The following is a 25,940-nucleotide window of genomic DNA, read 5'->3' on the forward strand; positions in this document are numbered from 1 at the left end:
AATTGCAGAACACAAAGTGCCTCAAGTTGTGGAGTCACCATCTTGCAAATGACTGAAGCTAGGGGCTGTTTGTGCACTGGGAGAGGCATCTAGCGGCAATCATTTGAAAGTCTATGCCCCACCCTTTCAAGTGGAAAGTGTCTCATTCATGCACGGTTTGCAGAGATATACAAATTTTAAATCAGGCCCATTTTTTAAAAACATCCTATATTTTGAGCACTGGAAATAGCGTGTGTGATTGTGCTTCAATCCAAACTGCAATCGCTGTCAACTGCATTTTTGTGCAAAAGAGCAAAGGCGACCCTTTGATATCAAAGAGCCATCCTTGGGGTATTTTTGAGGAGCGAGGAAGTGGCTTAGGAGAAGCAAGTATGGAAAGGTGAAAAAGACTTTAAATCTTTTGCACATGTATATGCACACACTGCATGAAGAATTTGTCTTCCAGGTTTGTTTTTATTTTAAAGCAAACCTTGAGGCAAATATTCAAGTGTTAATTTGGCAACATCTGAAGTGCTTTGAGCTGCCGGTAATAAAAGCCCTAGCAGTGGGTGAAACCCTGGAGTTATATGCGGTGGATTACTCTTTTAAATAAGTTTTGTGGCTTGGAAGTTTGCATTTTTTAAAATCACCTGCCTACTGCCCCCTGCTGATGGCTGCAAAGAATAAAGTCAGCTTAGTTTTTTGCCTGGGGTACAGATTTTCCCTGTATGGAAAATTTCCATGGGCTGTTTTAATATGCTAAAATCTAAAACTTTGAAAATGGATATATGCCAACAGATAAAGATAATGTCTTATATATATGTGTGTGAATGTTTTTTTCTGTTTAAATCTCTAGCAATGATACTGACAAATTGATTGGAAGTACAGAGTGGTATCAGTTCTATAAGAAAACATTTCTCCTTTGGTGGTGTTAAATCATATATTTAAGCAACTGGAAATAAAATACTCTCATCAAAAGAAGAGAATGTGCTTTTTCAGACAAGGTGAATGTGTCTGAAGGTTGTTTGAGGTATTTTTCTTCAATGTGTTGTCGAAGGCTTTCATGGCCGGGATCACAGGGTTGTATGTTTTCCAGGCTGTATGGCCATGTTCTGGAACATGGCTATACAGCCCGGAAAACATACAAGAACCCTATTTTTCTTCATCTTCTTCATCATCACCATTAAGCAATGCTTCTGTTGTCTCAGACTGTTTCCTGACAATTGTTGACATGAGCTGCAACATTTTACTCCCCATCAGGTGAGTTTCTTTTTATTCCAAGACACACTGGAATGATATGTTCTTTCCCTTTTCCTTCTGTCTTTTTAAATATTACAATGCTATAATGCATCAGTGCATGAGTGAAATGTCAATTTTACAAAATATAACTCTTTAAAAATTATGCAAATCCAAAGAAGAATACATTAACTTTTCAAGCAAATAAAAATATTTTTGGTACAGTTCTGGTTTAGTTCCAAGTACTATTCACAACCAATAGCTCTTCTAGATGGCCCATGTGGTCTCTTCCAACTCTATGATTCTTCAATTCAATGAAAAGAATGGAAGGAGTGAACACACAGGTGACAACTGATAAAATCTAAGGTGCTAAATCATAAGAACTCATACTTCTGAATATAATCTGGAAGAGCCTGATCTTCTTTTAGCTTCTCCAATGCATAATATTGTCAGCCCTCCTCATTTGCTGGGGTTAAGAGCACAGGACGCCCATGATAGCTAAACACTCTAAATAAAGAAATTCCTGAGAATTTCTCTCTAGGAAATTCTACATCTTCCAGCTGAACATAAAATCACATCGGAGGACATACTACCTCATCACTCATAGAGCTCTGCTGGCATTGTTTCATGGGAGCCAGTGGGCTCTGTGGATGACCTAGGGTTTAACTGGTTTATGCCATCGGTTTAAGAGCTGTATGATGAGGTGACTAGAGATTCTGTCTAGAAATCACTAAGCCCTTCAGAATGCCTAGATGAAGTTGGTCATAGAGCTACACTGAAGAGCATAAGCCATTCCTCGATAACAGTTTAAATTAAATCTGTGAATAATTAAATCCATGCAAGTCAAAACTGCATAACTGCAAATGAGGGCTATCGTACCAATATCCAGAAGGCTGTTCTTCTGGCTACGTTCTTAATATGTAGCCTTTGCAGATGTTCAGATCTGTCTGAAGTCTTTGCGATTAACAATGTACTATGGGGTTTGTATTCAATGTTGAAAGAAACAATTTGCACATGCTCACAAGGCACAAATGTCTCTCCTTTTCGGGATGAGCCTGGATTTTTTCAGGGAAGATTTTGGAATACTAGCATATATATAAAATGAGATATCTTGAAGATGGGATCCAAGGCTAAAAATAAAATGTATTGATGTTTCATACATACATACTAAACCTGAAGATAATTTTCTATACAATATTTTTATTCATTGTGTGCATGAAACAAAGTTTGTGTACACTGAGCCACCAGAAGGCAAAGGTGTCAATATCTCAGTCATCCATACGGACAATTTTGGGTTTTTGGGAGCTTTCTAGATTTTGGAATTCCAGAGAAGTGATACTCAACCTACATAGAAAAGTAACTCATAGTCAGCTGAATTAGCCTATTTCTTCAGTTCTAATGCACACTTTCCCTCCATATAAAAATCTCTAAAAATGGAGTGCCTCTTAGAATCACAGGAATTTTTTCTTATCAAGCTTTTTTCTGTTGGTGATACTGAAATTAGTGTGCATCTTACATTCAATGGCGTCTTGAAATTGAAGAAACATGGTAGTTGTAAAGTTATTGTATAAATTGATAGTATTAGTTCTCCACATGAAGACTGTGTATCTAAAGACTGTGGCAGTTTGACATTACTTTAAATATCATGGCTCAATGTTATGGAATCATGTGAGTTGTAACCATAAGGCATCTTATTTATCAAAGCTTGGAAAATTCAGTATTTGTGCAGGGATCAATGCTTGGGAATTTTTAACAAAGTAATAAGTTATTGTTCCTATGTGGAGTCCTTAGTAGTTAGTTACAATTAACTATTACTTTAAAAATCTTTACTTTTCTCAAGCATCTGAGGAAGTAGCTGCACAATTCTAATGACCTACAATACCATAGATTGGCATTAAGATTAGATACTCTGTGTAATTCACATTCAAGATGGATCCAGTCACCAGAGTAGGGTTCTGGCATTTGCCAAAGCATGCAGTTTGGCACCACTTTAACTGCCATGGCTCAATGCCATGGAATCATTGGAGTTGTAATTTTACAAAAAGACAAAAAAAGCATGGGTGCCTCACCAAACTACAAACCCCAGGATTCTATGTCATTGATCTATGGCGGTTAAAGTGTTGTCAAACTGCATTAATTTACAGTGTATATGCACCCCCATACTGGGGGCTTTGATGTCATCCACCAACAGATCCTTTTCAAACTGATTTCAAGCATGCACCATCTGCTTGTAAACCTTGTAGTCTGCAATTAAGATATGGGCCTCCACATTTCTTGCTCCATTTAAAACAACAATGCATTTGTTTAAAAAACCTACTACTACAATTCAGCTTTACTTGAGACTATCCCTTTTTGTTTTTGGATGCTAATCCTGGAAGCTTCAAACACAATTTCTCCTAGTGTCAAGATCTGTAGCAAACTGCACTAAACACCACGAAGCTCTTAAGATGAAGGATTCTCGGTATTGCGCTTTCTGCTAACCAGACAGCCAGGTTTAGATGACCACTGAGAATAATAGCTAATGAAATTTCAGTAAAAGCTGCAGGAAACAAATCTTATTAAAGTCACGCCTGTCAAACTGTTTATGTTAGAACATCATCCTAATCTGGCTTTGCGCAGTATACTTTGTACACAAATTGCAACTATGCTTCGAATTTTGTTTTCTCTCCTGACAAGTTGTCAGAACCAGTCTCGAATGCAAAGCAATTCTCTGGAAGGTATCTTACTACTGGGAGCTATTAGGGCAATAAAATGGCAAGCTGAAAATCAGCTGCTGAGAATCTCCTGGTGATTGTCATCTGGAAAAGGTGGAAAAACTTGCAAAACAGTTCAAAGAAAGGTTTGTTTCAAATGGTTAACATTCTAAGAATATGGCTTTATTGCTCATATTCCATTACAGAAAGGTCTTTGGATTGAGCTATCCAAAGGAAATACAAATTCAGACAAAAAACATGCCACCATTTTTCTTGACAAATTAGGACTGACTCAAAGAAGGCCTCGTCTCACTTTTAATGCTATCTCAAATATCACAAAGCTGAGCCCATCCCAGTCTTTCCCAACCTTTGTCAGATCTGATGGAGCACTATCCTCACCATTTCTACCCATTTTGGGGACAATAGGATTTATCCTCCAACACCTCCCAAAAGTAGTGAGTTGGTAATGATTGTCCCATTATATGAATTATAGTTGCAAACCCTTCTCTTCACCTCTGTAGCATTCAAAGAAATATCTGTGTTAGTCTGTTTTTAGAATAAAAAGATATAAAGGAATCCTTTAGGATTTTAGAGATTGATTGGAAGGACGAAATTAACAGAATAAGTTTTCATTGACTTATTCCGCTTCATCGGATATAGAATATACAGGAATATCTCAGTCAACAAATTCTCTGCCGTATTCAGAGGCGGCTGTGATGACTATACAGCAAAATGTAAAAATAAATAAATCTACTAAAACTACAAAATACTATTAGACAAAGGACCTCATCACATGGGACTTTTGCCCCATCGAAGGACGCTTTCAACACAGAGCCAGCACGGAGCCAGCTGGAGCCCATCACATGGTATAATTTTTTTGTTCCTGTTATACTTGTTCCCTTCACTGTCATAACGTTATAGCATCATTCCTTTCTGTTCATGTCCATTACAAACTAGTGTTATAAAGAAGGAAAAAATGACACAGTTAAAAATGTGGCAGTCTCTTTTCTTTTTCCAGGAGAAAAGAATAAAAGGCAAGGGATGTTGGAGGTCACTTTATTTTCTTGTGTCATTTCTCTAATAAAAGAGATCTTCCAATAAAAGATCTCAGCAGTCACAAAGGGATTTGCAGTTACCATACAGTCCTACCATAATGACATTGTCATTGTGTTATTGCATTACTATGGATACATTATCTTTTAAAAAATAGATAAACCAATGATAAAGGGAGGAGTAGGGAACAGGAGTCAGTAATAATGCCATTTATTGGGGGTAGGGCACACACACAATGGCTCTGTTAAAGTGTGACTATGGAAAGGCTATGACAGAGAGCATCAACAATAACTTATCCCCATAACACTAGCTGGAGCAAATTTCAAACAGAACAAGGTGTAGTGTGGCAAGGCACAAAGACTTTCCTCTGCAATAGTATATTTCTTTATGTGCTTATCTGAGATTACATCCAAAACCTGGTTCCTGCCTTTCTGCTTTTAACTATTCATTATAACCATAGTTAAATTGATACTTATTATCACTGGAACATGTTTTACATTTTCATTACTTTTCATACATTTCTTTGTAGATATTTCTGTCTACAGAGATTCTACTCCATGCATCTCATAAAGTAGACTTTATTTTTTATTCCGTGTCAAAAGCATTGCATAAATAAATATAAAACTGATAAAAATAGAGGGCACAAAAATGATTAAATAATTTTTGACCAGAAACAGGCAACAGCGGCCACATTGTCTGTACCTTTAAACAATTCTTCCGCTGTGCATGAGGCAGAACATTGTGGGCAAGTACACATATGTGGAGTTGTTTGTTCTGCTCCACAGTCGCATAAGTTGGAGGATTCTTCTAGGTAGTGCCATTTGGCCATATTATCTTTTGATCTGCCCACTCCGCTTCTGAATCTGTTCAGGGAATTCCAACTTGCCCATTCTTGGTTTGCCCCTGGAGAAAGACCCTCGTGGGGGGCCATCCAGTTGGGATTTTCTGGTTTAGCTGCCCAGAGGGATACTCCTGCTGTTGTTGGAGGAAGATTAAGAGGAGTGGTGGTTTTCATGAAGCTTTTCCTTGATTTGAGTCTACTTGGAGGAGCCTGATAGCCCTGCAACCTTATTTCTCTCACAGCTACTAACAACTTCTCATCGCGCATTTGGGGGGGGGGGGGCAATGCCAGCTAGGTGTAGTTTTTCAACAGTTTATTTCACCTGCTTCGGTAGACAGACTTGTGCCAAACAGGGCAGGCATACTCAGGAGTTGAGAAAGACAAAGCCAGGGCTGATGTTCTTATTAATTTTGGTTCTGCATCCCATGCACTCCCAGTAAGTTTCCACAAAGTGGACTGAATCCATGAAAGCTTATCCTGCAAATTCCTAATTCCAAGGTAGTCACAAAGATGCTGTCTACCCAGTGAGCTATGGCTTTTTAAATTTTTTCCTGATTCACAATAGAAACCACATTGGTTTTTTTTTTAGCTAATCAAAGTAAGAAGGGGAAAACAATGGAAAGCCTATGGTACAAAACAGTCCTTCGGTCCACCTCACTGTCACTTCAAAATTCACAGCACAATAGAGCAGCACTCACCATTTGAACCAATGGTGTTCCTCCTCCATCATTTTGTGAGGAGGGTACATTCTCAAGTCTTTTTTTAAAAGTAAAAAAAAATACAGTTACATCAGAAAAGGAATGAAGATCTCCTTTGTGAAATTATAATGTAATCTTACTATGCTTTTGTTACTGCAAAAACAAATTAAACACAGGTGAGTAGTTATTTATAAATGCTTCCAAGTTCTGAACTATATCGAACTCTCCAGAGGGTAAGAGCCCTAAGTGCAAGATATGCCTTGGGAGCAATGTCTTTCTGTGCCATATCTTTCTAGTGTGCTCTGTCCTTCTAACCTTGAGTGAAATGTCAAGGGGGATTTGCAAGTCCTTGCTTTGGGAAGAATGTCTGAAAAATACTGAAGGCATATAAAAATCATTTTGATCCTTTGCATGCTACTGAATTTCAACATAAACTGAGTGAGATGACAGTTTCTTAGTTTACGTGGAAAAACAATTTAGATGTTTTGGGGGAATGAAAATAATTTTGAACACAATTTCTCTCAAAATTTTGCATACCTCTGTTCTGGTAATGTTGATCACAACTGAGGGATAATAACAACATAATTTAAAAAACCAACACATTAAATCTTAATAAAAGGGGTTTTGTGTAAATGCACTGACAGCCCATTGAAGAATTCAGCATGCTATTGCTATGCCTACTAGTATATAAACCAAACGTCAATCTTTGGAGAGCACTGGCAAATTATTTCTAATGTAGGTTGAGCATCTCTTATTTAGAATTCTCAAATTTAAAATACTCTAAAATCCAAAATTGTCCAGAGGCATAGCTGAGATAGTGCCAGCTTTGCTTTCTGATGGTGCAATGTACACAAATTTGGTTTTATTATTTATTTTATTTTCTTCATTTCTACCTCGCCTTTCTCACACGAAGGGAGTCAAGGTGGCTTATAACTCTGGCAAAAATTCAATGCCAGTAAAAACCAACAATAACGATAAAAATGTAAAAACAATCAAAATGATCAACATTAAGCAATAATATACATAAAACAGTATACAAAAATTTAAAAGCATATAAAGTGCATAACACTTTTTTTCATACACAAAATTATTACAACTACTGTATACAATTAGCTTCAGGTGATGTGCATAAAATGAATATGAAAAAGAATGAATTTCATTTTTAGATTTGTACCTAACACCAAGATATCTCACCATGTATAAATATGCAAGTGCAGTATTCTAAAATCTGAAAAAGTCCAAAATCCAATGCACTCCTGGTTCCAAGCATTTCAGATAACAGATATTCAACCCAGGGCTGTAGCCGGGGAGGGGGGCTTGGGGGTAAACCCCCCCCCCCTGAATTTTTTTAGTTTTTTTGATAAAACCTGGTTTACTCATGAATTTTAACTGGTTAACCAAATCCCCATGAGTGTCCAGTGAAGTTTATCTGTCTTGAGTGTCCACTGAAGTTTATTGATGGAGCCTGATTTTCTAAATTATTTTATGTTATGGAACTATTCTTCATGATTCAACCCCCCTAACCCCCCCCCCCCCCCCCCACACACACAAATATTTTTCTGGCTATGGCCCTAACTCAACCTATATCATTCCAACATCATCTAAGACCACTCAGACTGGGATGGGAATGTGTTAAATTAGAAAAAATTAAGCATTATAACAAGGCTGAAAAATGTCTAACAGTAGTATACCTATACTTAGCATTTTACAAATTTAGATCCCTCAATTTCGTTGGAATTATCTTCAGTTGCTATATGCCAAAACTATTTAAGAATCAACATTTTGCCCTGTGCCATAAGCAAGATAAGATTTGAGTCCCCTTGGGTGAGAAGGGCGAGGTATAAATGTTGTAAATAAATAAACAAATAAATAGACAGCCTTGTGGTTATTTGATTAAATGAAATGTTGGACCATGGCCTGTGCCTAGGTCATTTCTTTAGTATGATGCTTATATGTTCAAAGCACTATCAGTGGTGTCTGGTGGCATCCTAGCTCACTCTGTGTTAGTCGAAGCTTCAGAGGAACATTCTACAGTGCTGAACCCCTTACTCAAAGAGCTTTAGTAATTTGGGTAGTGCCTTTATACTTTAGACTATAATCTGGAGCAGATTCATTTCTCCAATATGGAAGGAACCTTTAGCCCCCCCCCCCCCCCCCGCGCGCGCGCGCGCCTGGCCCTCCAAAGACTTCTCTGCCTCAAATAGGTAACTCTTTCTCCCTACTTCCCAAGAGCTGAAGGAGTTTGAGTTGTTATATTAAACAACAAACTAAACAATGTAGTATAGTGCATTTGTTGCCTCATAATGTATTGACACTAAGGAACAGTTTCAGTTGTGCTATCCCATATTATAATCCTGGCTAACCCTTAGAGTTTGGGACTAATGGGCTTTTTCAGGTTTCAAGTTCACTACGTTGGTTTGTGCTTCCATCATGAAGAGCAGTATCTATCTACATAATCAGTAGCAATTAACAAATAAAGCAATTATGCAGAATGCTTTCAGCATCAGAGATAATTGGAGAGAAAGAGGGTTCTGTAATAACAATTTTTCCATTATTTGGTTCTCTCTGCCATCCTCCAACTTCACCAACACAGTGTTGTGAAACAGCAACGTCAAACTTTATCCTCTGTATAGTTACTGAAAATTAATAACACCCTACTAACTGCCAAAGACCAGCAGACTTGCCACAAGGCCACTTGAAGCTATGCTGGATCCAGTCTCCTCAACCCATCGAGGCTTAATTATTTACATTTTGTGACATACAGTATGGTATAGAGGTTTGAGTGTTGGACTATAACTCTGAAGAGCACAGTTCATATCCCCACTCAGGCATGGAAACCGACTGGTGACCTTGGGAAATTCACATGCTCTCAGCCTTAGAGGAGGCAAATCCGCTCTGAATAAATCCTCCTAAGAAACTCCTATGACAGGTTCACCTTAAGGTCACCATAAATTGAATATGACTTGAAAGTATAAAATGACAAATGGTTGTCCCAGGTATAGAGGACATTTGGGTCCTATGTAACTTGATTCTTATTCAATGCACCTCTTCTCTGTTCCATTTTGAGCTCTTTTCCCAGCAGATCTCAGCCACCAAGATAGTTCCACTGACAGATTATTTTGTTGGAAGACTTCTAAGATCAAGTGACTGCCAAGAACATTTTTACTAGCTGAAAATGCTTACAACTAATCCTAACTACTTATAACTGTCATGGTTTTTGAGTCAGCATTGAGCTGCCTTTTCCACTGTGTTCCTTAAGACTTAGCTTTGGAGTAAATATACTTAGTATTGAACCCTCAATCCTTTTAAACTAAGTTTACTTATTATTTTTATCATATTATGGTGTACAGATTTTCTCATGTTTGGAATCTAAAAACAAACATGTATCTTTCAACAGCTGAAGACTGAGAACCACTGCTATGAACCTTGGCTAAAGGGAAATTAGTATCTATTTGGCACGCTGAAGCAAGATAATTAGAAGCTATTTCACACAATTATCTTTGAGGACCATTGTTATTTTTTGACTGAATACGTTACATAGATAGCCAATGAGAACCCTAAGCCATATTAATTCCAAGGAAAGAAGATAGAATATTTTAAAAATGTGAATATTGCTTGCTTGCTCACTTCTTACCAAGTTAAACTAATTTCTTCCCCAATCCATTTTGCAATCTCTGCCTTAGGTTTACAAAATGACTTTGTTTCTGAGCCATTGCAATGTGCTTATATAAGCCTCCCTTTGAAGACTTCCAATGGTAGCAGGTGGCTCCATCTCATTGTAGTGATGAATGATCTCCAGGTTGTAGTCCAAATTTTAGTGGAGCTATCCAAGAAAGCAAACCCATATTCCTTAAATTGGTTCAGAACTCAAGAAATTTCATTATTGACTGTGGCAAATTTTGAAACTATCTACCAGGAAAAGTTTATCTTGCTCCTTTATTCATCTAATGAGGCACCTGTGTAAGATATCTGATAGGACAGTATGATATGCACCTTGTTCTACTGCTCAATAAATCTTAGAAAAGTTACACTTTGAATGTTTTCTCCTATATCAGGAGGTGGGTTTACAATACAAAAGAACAACTTTAGCAAGTTCTGTGGCTCACCTATTACAGTAGGAATCCAGTTTGACTATTCTGCTTGGAAAAGTAGTTCATATTGTCCCCCACAAAAAGACAAATGTCAGGAATGGGTCATTCCAGCTATTTAAGTATAGAAGATACTGATGTGATCCCTGCTCTTCATTACATAGTCACATTCAGTGCATGCCAGGTCAACAGTGCTCTAACCAGTGCATTATTGTCTTTTGTAACATAGGCATCAGGTCACAAATTCATATTGATTATGACTTCTACTTAGAAAACAAGAACAGCTCCATCCTGCTGTACATTCACATTAGCCATCTCTTTAACCCAGACATAGCCTTGCCTCTGATTTGAGTGAGATGGAACATGAAATCACTTTTCTCCATAATTGAATAAAATTTCCAGATGTATCTAAAGCCAGGGAAATAAAGCCCTAAAGACAATCTATTCAGATTTTTACATTCAACAACATATATGCATGGTGAAGTTCTGATTGCTGCCAGACATACTGAGCTTTAAGAAAGTGGCTATATATTAAGGGCAGCTTAATACTTTACTTCCTATTTGGCACTTTTTGTATATATAACCAACTCTTTCACTGCTGGAAAATATATTGATGAACCAACCACATCTCTAGGAGTTTTTTTTTACAGAAACTATCACAGCAGGAAAAGGCAAACCATAGCCACAAGTTGTTCAAGCACAACTTCTGTCAGGCTTTATGATTGTCACTAAAGATGGATAATGCTGGAAGTTCCAGTTCAACATCTGGAGGACTAGATTTAGCCTAAACCTGATCCAAGGGAACCTGTTCCTCAACATTTTCTAAAATCAATGTGGAGAGGGGTGTGGTGGTAATGGTGGAAAGGAAAAGCCAGATTTGACCTTGAGAGAAAATCATATAATTCTACCATCTAAGTTAAAGTGGTGATGGTGGTAGTGATGATCCTACAGGAAACTATAATTAGTAAATCGTCATGACAAATGAGTTTAGATGTAAGGTACTAATTTTACATGGTTAACTAAATCAACCTATTCTCGTAAGTCCTAAAACTAGGGAGAGGATTAGGGTCATGATGATAGTGCATTAGTCCTTTCTATGTTGGGAAGAAAAAACTGGTATGTCCCTTTTGCCTATTTTGTTCTGTTTTTCCTACTGGATTTTTTTGGTATTGAAATGGTGATGGATGATATTGTTGCCATCTATAGTAGACTAGAACCCGGAACCATTTTTAGCTGATCCCTTTGGCATCTGGCTCTTTTGGTTTGATCTGGTATCCATAATGGCAAGGGCTCAGCCATCACAGATTCCCATCCAAAAAGGGAGCATGTGGCAGATGATTACAGCTCCTCCTCCCCTCTTTGGCATCAAAGTTGAAAGTTTTTTATTTTCCTTTATTTTCCTGATTCTTTTTATTTATTGGGACTGACTGGGAGTTGGGACCTGAGGGACAGTGGGTGGGATGCGTGTGAATTTGGGGGCTTGGAGAGTCACTCCCTTAGATTCTTTTTCTCCTTCCCTTCTTCTCCATCAAAAAAATACTTCTAAAAGATAATAATGATGATGATGATGATGATGATGATAAATAGTAATCTCAGCAAACAAAAAGAGAAGCCTATCACTCCTCTAGAGTAGAAAGTATAAACAGCTTTAAGGAAGCAAAACCCCAAGCTGAAAGGAAATTGCAGGCAAGAGAAGGGATTTTTAAGGTAGTCCAGGGGGGATAGCTTCACTGAGCTCCAGGTCATCACTCTTTTTTCCCTGAGCCTGCTTAAAATGCCTTGGAAAGCTGCATGGTGTGCTGTTGGTGCTGGGAGAGAAAGCGCGTGCACATACCTCTCCTCTAGAGTAGAAACAGCTTTAAGAATCATTAACACAGTTTCTTCCTCTACAAACAGAAGGGAAAGGATCCAGAAAAAGTACAGTAGAGTCTCACTTATCCAACACTCACTTATCCAATGTTCTGGATTATCCAACGCATTTTTGTAGTCAATGTTTTCAATACATTGTGATATTCTGGTGCTAAATTCGTAAATACAGTAATTACTACATAGCATTACTGCGTATTGAACTACATTTTCTGTCAAATTTGTTGTATAACATGATGTTTTGGTGCTTAATTTGTAAAATCATAACCTAATTTGATGTTTAATAGGCTTTCCCTTAATCCCTCCTTATTATCCAACATATTCGCTTATCCAACGTTCTGCCGGCCCGTTTAGCTTGGATAAGTGAGACTCTACTGTAGTATCTTAATCCTTATGCTTTTTGCAAATCTAGGTCTTAATGAAGGATATGGAAGGGGAGACTATGAGAAGCCCCCCCCCCCCAAATGGGCTGGATAGGGAGTTTTCTTAATCTTGTTGCTGACACTCAGGCTCCTTTGAAGGGAAGAAAGAAAAGAAAGAAAAGGCTCCAAGGGGAAAGGGCCTTTCCCCTGAGCTGAAAAGAGCAGCTTTTTTCAGATGCGGAAAAAACTGCCAATTTGGCAGCGTGCAAATGCATACGGGGGGCTTTCGGTACTTAGCAAGCAGAAACGGATAGCAATTCACCCGAAATGCACAAGCCTAATCTATAGGGTTTTTTTCTGTAGTGGTCAGCCTCCTCACAGAAGTGCTAAAAGGTGTGAGGGAACATCGGATACAATGGAAGCACTGAAAACCCAGAAAGTAATACCAGTATTAATGGATGAACAACAAAAATGTGCAGAAATACAGACAAATAGATAAATGGTAAAGGATCATGAGGTGAACAACACATTAATAGCACCCCACCTCAAAACCATGTTTTCCTTTGTTCTAACATTTATCTGTACAAGAGGCAAATACCCCATGTTGTCTAGTGATAAGACAAGCACTATTTCTATACATATAAAAACTCCTCCCATCTGGCAATACAGCAGGCATGTGACTTCTATGTTTCTTGAAGTTATTTGAGTGCTATATGGCTGCCTCTGTGCTTGTTGAATCCATTAAACATTTCTACAAAACATTTTCCAACACGAGAGTAACTTGCAAGAGCACTTTGATGTTATTTAAACTGCAAGCACAGAGTGTATCACTTCATGTGGAAGTGACAGCATGTTCTTGTTTGTGTACTATGGGTTTTAAAAAGTATCCTCAAACTAATGCTTTAGTTTCAAAGTGATTGGCTAGTTTTTCCAAGGCAAGCTAGCTAGCTAGCTGTGACAATATTTTTCCCTTAGCCCTGAGTAAAGCCTATCAAAAGGTTTTTTCTCTCCCCTTCTGAAGCAAACTAAATAAAATAAGGGAGTTGAAAGTGTACCCATAAAACTTGAATAAAACATCACATTAAGCTCTACTCTAAGTTCTTCTGTCCCTTGTTCAGAGTCATTTTGTTCAAACTCTTTTTTTCCCATTAAAGATGTTTGGCTTGGGGGATTTGCAGTTTTGACAGATAGAGCAAACATATTACAGAGAAATGCTAACTGGGAAAAAATGAGAGGAAATTCAATGTACAAATTCAGAGAAGACTGGGGAACATGCATGCCATACATACATAAACAAAGCACCAATAAGCAAGTCTAAGTAGAAGTTAACTGTGCAAGGACAAATTGTATGCCTTGCACATGAAGGGAAACTGGAGACCAGAGCAAACAAAGTAAACTAGGTGTTGGTGATTATGAGTGATCTTGGATATCTAGAATTGTCAGATGGGATTTGGATGCTATGCTTGTCATAGCATTATGGACAACATAATTTTGGCAGCTGTAGTTTTATCTATAATGGAAGGACTAGGTTGGGGGGAAAGTACCTTTGCTAGAACAAGTCAATCCATACAATAATAAAAAGAATCAAATCCAACCTCATGGTTTATGGGGTTTGGCAATCTCCATGACAAAAGAAAGTTGCAAGCATGAGCTCGTAATTGTTTTGCCATTTTTCTTGCAAAGCAAGGACCATCGCTTTTTCAGCTCTTCAAATTTTTATTCCTATTTTGAGAATGGTGCCCTTCATTTTCATTCTTTCAAAAACTCTTTGCAGAGGAGAGCTTTCTTGTCCATTGTTGCAACACCAGAACTGATCCTATTTCTCAGATTGCTATGTTAACACTTGCCATGGGGAGAAAGGTGGGGTATAAATAAAGATAAATAAATAAATAAATAAATAAATAAATAAAATAGATAATGTATTACATAAGAAAACCATACTCAAGAGCATAATTTCCAAGGTTCTGGCTCTCAAATGTTAAATGAAAGACAAATGTGGGGACACTCCTTTGCCACCATCCAGGCTGAAATGGAGAACCAGGTTTTCTCTATGTTCCTGAGGGTATCCCAGAAGTATCATTGAAAAGGAAATCTGTCCTGCCTTGCTTTGACTTTAGCTGGAACAGGCATAGAATTGTGATGCTGCTATATGGTATGAAATTTTAAAAAATGAAATGAAACAGAGTGTGACATCAGAGATACATCTATATTGCTTCTCGGGTTTAAGAGCTGAGAATTAAGTTTTTGACTAATGTTGTTTTCAAAGGAAGCCACAAGCAATTTGGATCATTACACTATTCACAGTTCAGGACTTATCCACATATGATATTTTTCTGCAAAAGCATTTTCTTCACAGTAAAAGTAGTTTTGCTTAGAAATGCTATTTTATGTTTAGACAATTCTGTTTGTTTTCTCTTCAGAAAATATTATAATCCCTGATTTATTTTGCATCAATTCGCATATGGTGTTTTTGAAATAAAATAGCATTTCTGGACTGGAAGCAGCATTTTCTGTATCAAAATTATAGTTCTGAGAATAAATGAATCCTAATATGGGAGAAAATAAAGAAAATTATCACAAAATGTAAAATTGTGAAGATGTTTTGTCAATCCAGGATTTAATCATCATTCCCTATACAAACAAGACAAACATAGTTTTCTTTAAAAAAAATCAAATACTTTCAAATATTCTTTAAGAAAACAGGAACTCCAGGAGGAACTCCAGCTCTCTTATGGTCAGTACTTATGGTGCTCAACCTATGTAAAAGAAATATTTTGTAGTTACCATGCAAAGTTCTTAAGCAGGAAAATCCTGACAACTCTAAATCACAGAAAAACAGCAGATTCTGGGCCAAACAACTAGCCAGAAAACTGTGAGGTCAATGAAAGACATATCAACAGAAGAACATAATGCCTTTTATTTCATTTAACTCTTTATAGGAATATTCCAAACTTTGCAATACCTTCAGAGACACGATGGAAAGAGCTTGAGCTTGCAAAAATGACTGTAGGAGAAGGTTTAAACCATAGCACATCCTGGTAGCTCTTGGCTCTCAAAATGTGTGAGAATTGTATGACACACAAAATTAATGAACAATGGACATTTCTGCCTTAAAAAGCATCCTGGAGCTGTCATCCTACAATTGAAGGCCTTTGTTTCTCATCTGACACCTTCTTTGGACCTCCGATAAGACTGTCATGCTGCACCGCCGTTATGGATTTGCAATCTAGAGTTATGAATTCCTAATCTGTATGTTCCTATGGCAGTAGTGTCACTAAGGCATGCAAGGAGTGCAAACTGCATTGGGCGATATCATCAGAAATCTATGAAATATACCTACAAGGCAGCTAAAACTCTACACTAATTTACTTTTTAAACCTTCTATTGTGCATGCACTCTATCAGAGCTGTCATTATTATCCAATTACAATGACATCCTGAATGTCATTGTAATTGGATAATTGAAGGTGGTTTTGAATGCACATGCTAAATGTATGCACTGTTGTTTTCATTGCTACTGGTCTTTTTAAAATAGATGTTGATTATGTCAAATTTCCTGAAATTTCAGTTATGCTACTGTGAACTGGTTTGGTACAGGGTGAGGTTCAGGGGAGTGACACTTAGGACCTCATCACATTGAGGCTGGGATTCACCATGGATCATGGTGAATCTGGCAGGGCCCGACATGGGGAACCTGTCGCCTCATGCCCCGACTCACTCTCCTTGCTTCTCACCCCATCCAACGGTGGGAAACACTGCCACTTGGCTTACCCCCGTTGTTTCCTGTACAACACAGGAAGCCTCCGTGTTGCCAAAATGGCACTGAGCCCCACCAGAAGTAGACCGACGTTGTGTAATGGGTGTCGGCAGGCTCCGTGCCTCAACTGAAATACAAGTGTTGTAGGACAAGCATTTTTGCTCATCTGATGAGGTTATAGGAGTATACACTATGTAACACCAAACCTAGTGACATCACTGACCTATGGTCCATATTCAAGATAATTGTTATGATTCATAATCATTGTCATGATGTAGCCCCTAGAACTTACTTTAAATTGAAGGACACCAATCTGTGTGACAGTGGGGCTCTTCAGAATGAAGCAGCCATTTCTCTTTCAGCCTTAAGCCACAGTTCAAGGCTTTTGTTTGTTGCATCATGACTTGGGGATAGAAGGTGATCAGGCATGTCATTCTAAAGTACCCTAAGCACCAACAACAAAGGTTTCTATCTCATGGAATAGCTCCTTCATGTTTAAGGTGGGTTCTGGAGATTAGTTTCTTAGGACATTAGTAACTTTGCTTATGTTGCTACAGATGAAATGAAGGCTTGCTAGCTACAAATATCTTTATGAAGGCAGAAATAACCTTCCATTTTCATAAAAATGTGTGGGTATGGACATGGAAAGTGGTGTGGGAGTGTCCCTCCATTCTCTGCAGATAACCCACCGTGTCATATAAAACTGCTGATTGAATTTCAATTCTCATCAGTGATTATCATATCTTTCCCCATCCTCATTGGCCTCTCATCTTTAATGGCTGGATGTCAGGTTAACTACAACTTGGTCCTCCTCATGCTGAGAATAATTGATCCCATCCTGTAAAGATGGCGGAGAATGTAATTCCACCTGTTTATAACAGGAACTTTTTACAATTTACCTTCCTTATTGTAAAGAAGATAGAAGAATTTGAGATGAAAGAAAGACATTCTGAAGTAAGTAAGCTAAAACACAGCTGGCAGATTCCTCCTTACATAGCAATGGCAAGCAAAGACCAAACCAGCCCTGTGGGTTGAACAGAAAAGGAGCAGCTTCAGGGAGCTCATTTCCCCATTCCCTGCCAGAAAGAAAAATTGTAAGCCTGAGGGCATGCTCTGTCTTACTGCTGATCTTTTAAAGCTGCACTGGGATACATTTCCAGCTAAGAAGTAAGGGAAAATACAAAGAAGGAGGAATTGGGGAGGAAGACTGTCATGCCAAAAGAATCTTATTTCCAATGTCCGGGACACTAATAAAACCAGGATGATGATGATGATGATGATGATGATGATGATGATGATGATGATAGAATGGATTTCACACAGAGATCTGCCAAGAAGGCAATGCAAGGAATAGGCATATGAATAATTTTCAGCTGTCAGCTGAATGAACTTTGAAGTGAAACATTTCTTACTTCTCCCTTTCCTCTTTATAATTCAAGGCAAGTAGAACCAAAACGAAAGTCAACTGGAGAAATAAAAACGCACTGATGGACTGTGACATTTCTTTTGTTTGTGTGTCTACTTCATTGACAATCAGTAGTTATTAAAGCCATTGTGATGTTTGAGAGAGCCGTTTTGAATTGCTTTGGCTTTGAAATGCATTCATCAGAAAATATGCCATGTAAAACGGCCACAGAGCAGCCACAAATCTGAGTGCTTTCTTGAAACCTGCTTCAAACATTTGGCAGGGAAAGGGAAGGTGAAGCCAATGTAATCCTCATCTTATTAAAAAGGACTAGCATGACCTTCCAATTTTTCATTCAATGTATTGGCTTCACACTTGGGGAAAATCTCAAACAAGATCTTCTCAGCATGTCTATGAATTGCTGTACCTCTTGTCCATCTGGAAAACCTCTCCCTTTTGGTCACATTAACTCAGCCAGTAAAAGGAATGGAGAGTGTTGTTGCTTCTCCTTGCTCCTGCTCAGAGTGAACAGCAAGGATGACAAACAACACAGACAGGGAAGCTTTAGGATCTGTCATGGTTCTCTTGAGAGGATGCAGATCACAGTGCATCCCCAGCAATGCTGAGGTATGGCCTTCTATGCGATCTTATCATCTTCCAGATGACACTGGATTGCAATGTCTGGCAAAGCTGGTAATAAGGGATAGTGGAAATTACAGACCCACAACTTTGCAATTCCAGCAAAATTTAGGTATGTCTTTTTTTTTTTAATTCTTAGTGGGAGAGAAAGTGGGGGAGAGTGGCACAGCAGAACAGTCTTGCCCTGTGATATCATTTTTTGCCAGCATGCTGGGATAGAAATGGAACCTGGCTCATTGCACAAGATAAGTGATGGGACTGTAGTGCAATCTTGAGCAATGTATAGATTTTCCCAAAAATATCAAGGGACACGATTGTCATGGGGGAGGTGGCAGACCAGCAACACATTGTGCATCATGCTGTGCAATCAGAACCCTTACAAAAGGTGATAGTTCTGCTTCAATGCCAATTTGCCATCTTTCTGCAATAAAAAACCATCGTCAATATTCAGACAATGCCGATATAAAATTATCAGTCCACAATACCCACTCCCCCTTCTCTCAAATAATATTATAAGTAAGTTCATGTCCATTGTGGAAAATGATTAGGATTCCTAGTCATTTACAGGAGTTATACCTCCTTGTGGTCTTTTCTATGTTGGAAATTGAGCTCAAAAGCATTTAAGCATTGGAATGCCATGACCGTATATGTGATTTTAAACCCATGTGACATCCACATATGTTTGTGAAGTTATGGGCATATCACTCAGCCTAAACGACCTTTCTGTTGTCAAAATAAATGCAACCTTTATGTTCTGTCTCAAGGTATATCTAGCTACGATACAGATATTCGCTTTATTGTTTTCTCCTTTACAGCAAGGAACTCGGAGAACTCCAGTTCTCTGTGGATAGTTAAGCCAAAGATAGTTAAGAATCTGCCAAAGAAAATTCTCAGTGCCCTCATCAAGCATTCCCAGGTTTCTCTGTTGGAAGCCAAAACATATAAAACTAGCCTAAAACTGATAACATGTTTATAATGTTGGTAGCATTCAATAATAATTCCCTGTTTGTCTTTTCAAATCATGTCTAGGATTAGAAAAAAATCTTCCAAATGTATTTTTTCTCTGTCTCTCCTCCAGCTTATTTTCTTTCACTGGAAAAGGGCTTAGAAATATATAAGAGCACAAGAGGGATTTTTCTTTGGGGTATTTCACTCTGGTTTTAAACATGTCACAATTTATTATCTTTCTGAACAGTAGCATGGCTAGGAAAGATTCTGGAATGGTACTTGGAGTAATTTCTCTTCTTTTCATGATTCTTACAAGGAAAGAATGCTATGGGATCATGGGCCCTCCCGCACTACATCATTATAGCACTATGATTCCACTTTAACTGCCCTGGCTGCATCCCATGAGATACTGGGGTTTGTAATTTAGTGAGGGACTGGGTGTTTTTGGCTGGAAAATGTGTGTGTACGTATTTGAGCATCCCATCACCCACTCTGCTGGGCACAGATGGTCTTGATGAGCTGGACCCTCCCCTGCCAATTGACATCAGCACTCACTGTGTATGTGTTGGGTTGGGACGAACAATCCCTATTGATTAGAACTAGACAGAGGGAGGCTGCAGAGTGTGGAATATAGTAGCATCCAAAAGGTTGGTAAAACACTGTAAAACTATAAAAGCCAATGTATTGACACTGTTCAGTGTTCCTGGTTCAGAGGCACCAGTGGAGCTCCAGTTCCCTGTATTTTTGTCTACCCGAGAGCCTGGTTATTTTGCTGCCTATGTCTCTGGAGCTACACCTTTTAAGAGATTGGAGTGACAAATTTATGCTTTCAATGCCCTATCTACACCACCATATAATGCAGTGTAGATTCATATAATGCAGTTCAATGCAGCAAAACTGCATTATATATGTCTACACTGTTCATATGAGTCTACAATATTTCAGACTTCATTACATGGCAGTGTAGACGGTGTCCAAATGACCAGTTGACCTATACTGATCCCATGAATTTTTCAAAAGACTTTCTAAGGCAAGGAATACTCAAAGGTGTTTTTGCCAGTTCCTTTCTCTGCAAGCAGGCATGTAGCCAGGTGGGGGGCTTGAGGGGTTTCAGCCCCCCCCCCCCGAAATTCTCAGGGTGGTTCACAGGAAGGCCTTATATTTATTATTTAAACTGTTATGTTTGTTCATATCATGATCTGATCACCATGCTCAATATATCCCATGTGCATGGGGGTATTGGGATAACGACACAAAAGGTTTGCTAGGGTAGATCCTCTCCCGCTCAGACTCAGCCCCCCCCCCCCGAACCAAAATCCCAGCCCCTCCTGAAACAAAATCCTTGCTACAGGCCTGACTGAAAGGTATCCAATAGCACCTAGTATTAATTGATGTTTCCTATCCAACAACCAGGCCTTAGTTTCTAGCATCAAATGGAATCTGGTGCATTTCCCAGGATTCTATCAGATAGAACCATGGCATTTACATTGCAATCACACTGCTATAGATTGTGTTGTGACAAATCCCTAGATGATATTTCCTCAGCTTTGAGATCCTGGGTACCATATCCAACTTGAAAGGAAATACACATATGGAAAGGAATACCATAATATCAAAATTAGAAAGAGGAAACAGAGCTATAGCATAGGCACAACCTCATCAGACAGGGCTTTTTAAGCATTATAGGATGCTTCACTGGCAGTCCAACAACAGGTGGGCATGGTGTTCATCCCACAACATTGCTGGACTTCTAGCGGAGGCCCCATCCACAAGTGGAGTGGAAGCATCATACAATGCTTCCCTCCCAACATGGGAACCTGCTTGTGTTGTTCTGACTCCAATGGAGCCAAGACGGATCCTTGACACTCGGCAATGCTCCCCACATAGGATAGGGGTAGAGTCGCCAAGAGGGAGCTGTACACAAGGTAATAATTTCACCCCACTGCCCCCCATTTTATTTAGCAAAGCAGGATGCTTTTTGGTTCATGGGCTAGATATGGACAGCACGCCAGAAACAGCCTATCTATTATTTCTCATCAGTGACTGGTGATAACAGGTAGTCACCACAGAGAAATACAAAGATAGGGACTCTTATTTTTATGACACACCTGATGTGTAAGGACATGAACCCAGTTATTTATGTTAACTGGATGAGACCAACTGAATCCATGGCCTATGGATTTAATGGGTCTATTCTTACTTGGAATGACAACCGGATTAAGGCATAGGATAACTAGAGGTGCAAATACAGAGATGCATTCCCAGTCTAACCCACCCCCCCCTTCAAAAATGGTATAGTGCCAAAAACAGGAAACGAGAGGGGAGGAAAATCTAGGTTTGAAAAAAATTATTGTAGGTTACAAATGATTTGTTTCACCCAGCATCTGGATTCCATATTCCTTTTCTGTCTGAATCCCCTAGCAACAATATATTGAACAGAGTGTGAAACTGCCTTGTTGGATGAATGTATAAATGTCAACATTATTTTAGAGTGATTGATTGCATCTATCTGAGTTAAAGGAAATAAAAATAGGATTGTAGGAGACAACTAAAATATTTATTTATACAAACAATTCTGCACACATGCACATGGACCCGGACATGCATACACATCTGCACACTCAGGTTTTGTTCATTCAACTTGGTTTTGACCTTAGAGAATGGGATGCTTTTCTGCACACCGTTGCTTCATCCATTCAGAAATATTTGAACAGTTTAATAATAAAAAAGTACTAACAGTTCTGTTATTTAAATACAACACACATTAACACGGAGAGGGGGATCTGAAGGGAGGAAACACTAGGGTATTTCTGTTTAGGAACATTTTCAAATTGATATGAATGACCTTCATTCTATATATTTATGCAATTTTGTCATTGTGCTCACACTGAACAGTGAGCAGCGCACCATCTAATCTTCAGTTCTTAATGAGTGATATAAAAAACAAAAACCAACACTTTGAAAGATATTGCAATCAAAGAGGTACTGAGTGTAACTTAATTCCTGCCATTGCTTAAAATGACACAGTTGGAGCAGAGGATTTTAGTAAGCTGTGCTTTTGAATAGATTGATTAAATGGGTAGTTGTGCCCAAAAGATTTCCCATTAGTCTGGAGGCCCTGTCTGGTCCTTGGTTGTATCCCCATAACCAATCAGTGGCTATGGAAATGAAGCTCTGCCCAGGCTGGTTTGTGTTGCACAGTTGGAGAAAAAGGAATAGTGTACTTGATGGAGGTCCAGGAGGATGAAGATGACTTCATTCTACAATGGGAGTTGGACAATGCTCAGGTACACACAGGCTACTAATTTGTGGCTAGGGAAAAACTTGGTACCATTGAGTTACTATTAAAAATCAGGGAAAAATGCAGAGAAAGGAGGTACTACATACTTCCTTCTGTCGTTTTCACAAACTACCTAATCTAGTTTAAGATACAATTATGGGAATATAAATAATCAAAGGAAAACAGATTGGCTTGTTGGCAGATAATTATTCTTTTTGCCATGGTACTGGCAAATAGCTTTTCAGGGGTTAGGGAGGAGGAGCACTACAATGACCTACAAAGCTTGGCTGAAGGTGACACTTAAAGGGGGCAGGGGGAAGCACACTATAAAAAATAACGGATTTATCAGTTTATCCCTCCCTGCCCACAAAGTGTTTGTGGGTCTCACTTGGTATTCCAGTGAGATACTATGGTGTGCTATGATCTCAGGCCTCCATGGAGAGTAAGGTAAAGGTAAAGGTTTTCCCCTGACATTAAGTCCAGTTGTGTCTGACTCTGGGGGTTGGTTCTCATCTCCATTTCTAAGCCAAAGAGTCAGCATTGTCCATAGACACCTCCAAGGTCATGTTGCCTGCATGGAGCGCCATTACCTTCCCGCTGGAGTGGTACCTACTGATCTACTCACATTTGCATGTTTTCGAACTGCTAGGTTGGCAGAAGCTGGGTCTAACAGCAGGTGCTCACTCCGCTCCCAGGATTCGAACATGTGACCTTTCAGTTCACAAGTTCAGCAGCTTAGTGCTTTAACATGCTGTGCTACTGGGACTCTACCATGGAGACTTCATTGGACTTCATTCTCCACAGATGCAGAGGTTGGACCAAAATGTTGTAATGTAAATGGGCTCCAGGTCTCAGACAAATTATTCAAAGTCTGGTTCTTGGTCCTTCTTTGAAGACAATTGTCATAAAGACAAGATAAACTTTTTATACCATTTTACCCCTCTAAAAGCAGAAAACTCATCTACACTGACAATGCAGTTCAAAGCTAGCTTCACACCGTGGTATCTAGACAATGAAGTCCCATGCAAAAGAAAGAACTTAATGCATATCAATGCCTTGTGGTTTGTACAATCACCATCCTGGCCTCAAACTGATTTCTTGGTTTCTGCACATTGAAACCACTTTCTTCAACACTGAATTGAAATAGCTTCAAATTGTCAGTGTACATGGCCGGACAATCTTTAATGATTTGGTAGCACTTGTGCTGAATCAAGCTCCTCATGGCCCCAACTACTAAAATGTTTCCTGTACCTAGTGGCTGCTGGTAGCTGTAATGTCAGTCACTATAGATTTTGTTTTAAATGTTATATGATTATCCAAAGTTTAGAACCAGTTTTAAGCCCGGTGTTCTGTATCTTGGAGGGTTCCTTTAGAATTTTGACTAAAATTGGTAGTGGATTCCCTATAGCACTATCAGAAGCCAACCAGCAACAATGACTGTGACTGAAAGTGATTGTAGTTCTGTTCTAGGTTTTGGCAGCTTGGCTTTTGGCTTTCAATATTTTATCCATCCTTTTTTTAACAATGACTTCTGAAAGAATGAGTCAGAACCATATGACTACAGGAGAATCTTAACCTGAGAGAGTGGACTGTTGGTTATAGTACCATAGTATTTGATTTTACAGCACAGGACAAAGTGATCAAGTTTTGTTTATTTGGCAAACTGTCCCTGTCAAATCACCTAAATTCAAACAAGACCAGAAGGGACAAGAACTTCAGATCAGCCACAATTCTCATGACCTAGGGGTCTGTGGTTTCATACAGGACAGGGATAGAGTCAAATTGCAAGGCGAAAAACATTGCACTTGTAAAATGGGGAAATGGAATATTATTGTCTTCTTTTATTGCCTTTATTTTCAGGAGGGAGGAAAGAGCTACAAAGAAAGCCACAAAGAAAGAAAGAGAAAAAGAAGGGGAAAGAAGGAAGAAAAAGAAAAGGGGAAAAGTATGTGTTGGAGATGGGAACCTTCTCAAGACTCCTGTATTTGATGTTTGTCTGTTTATAATGTGTCATTTTATTTCCTGAAGTGGGTGTCTTACTTGGTTTGCAGTTTCTTTAGCTGTATGTATTTGAGGCAGTGGAAGGGATTTCAGATCATGTGACTTTAGAATATTCAGTTTTAAAAGGAAGACAGATGAGGCTTGAGTTTGTTTGAAAACAGAAGCCAATGTTAGAAGTTAGAAGTCAGTTGAGGCTTGAGTTCCTTGGAAGTAGACTGTTATAAAAGAGAGGTACACAGAGCATTATAGTTTTAAAGAGACTGTTAAAGACTATAAGTTAAAGATACAAAGCGAAACATTTTGAAGATTAACCTGACAAGCAATGTACCTGTATATTTAAATACATAAAGTTGTGAGTAAAACAAACATGTTATTCTAAAGAAGCCTACTTGAATCTTTGTCTGCTGAGAGTGTGGAATAGAAGCACGATATTTATGTGTCCAGTGATCATACATTACCCAATAAACTAAAGGAGCATTCCTGAAACTCTGCTACCCAATATTCCCCAATAGGTTACGATCCTAATAGGTCATAATCCCCAATAGATTGCGATCATAACAGGTCATAATTCAATAGTCCAATAGAGGAGGAAAAGAGAAAGAAGGAAAAGTGGGAGGGAGAAGTGGCCCCTCCAACACCTAGACAATGCTATATACGCTAGCGAATTAATTTTGTGTCTAAATGTGGGTCCTATCTCAGGATATCTCATTATATACATTATGGAACTACTGATATTTCAAAATTCAAAAACCATTCCAAATCCACAAATATTTCTGGTCCCAAGCATTTGGGAAGAAGAATATTAAACCTGTATCACAATATGGATGTTAGACAATAAGGATCTGAACATGATTCCTTTATACACATATAAGAACAAACAGGAGACTTGGTGAACCAAAATTTTACATAGCTGTGAAGAGACGCATTACACAGATTATGATGATAATGATGATGATGACTGTTCTGTCACGCGCTGGGCCTGTGACTGACTGTCTGTTATGTAGGACATATGCTTTACGCCCAGCGGGAAGCCAGGGGCCTAAAAGAAGGGTCGTTGAGGAGTTTTCCTGAAAAGATGGCCTTGAAGTCTTTAAA

At 38.7% G+C, this 25,940-nt stretch overlaps 1 protein-coding gene across 3 annotated transcripts in view; it reads right to left on the bottom strand.

Annotated features, from left to right (window-relative positions):
* The window catches only part of lingo2 (leucine rich repeat and Ig domain containing 2), an 867,433-nt gene that overhangs the window by 174,829 nt on the left and 666,664 nt on the right, over nucleotides 1–25,940 (bottom strand). The gene's annotated exons all lie outside the window — the stretch shown is intronic.

Source organism: Anolis carolinensis, chromosome 2 (genome assembly GCF_035594765.1).
Source record: "Anolis carolinensis isolate JA03-04 chromosome 2, rAnoCar3.1.pri, whole genome shotgun sequence".
NCBI classification, from domain to species: domain Eukaryota; kingdom Metazoa; phylum Chordata; class Lepidosauria; order Squamata; family Dactyloidae; genus Anolis; species Anolis carolinensis.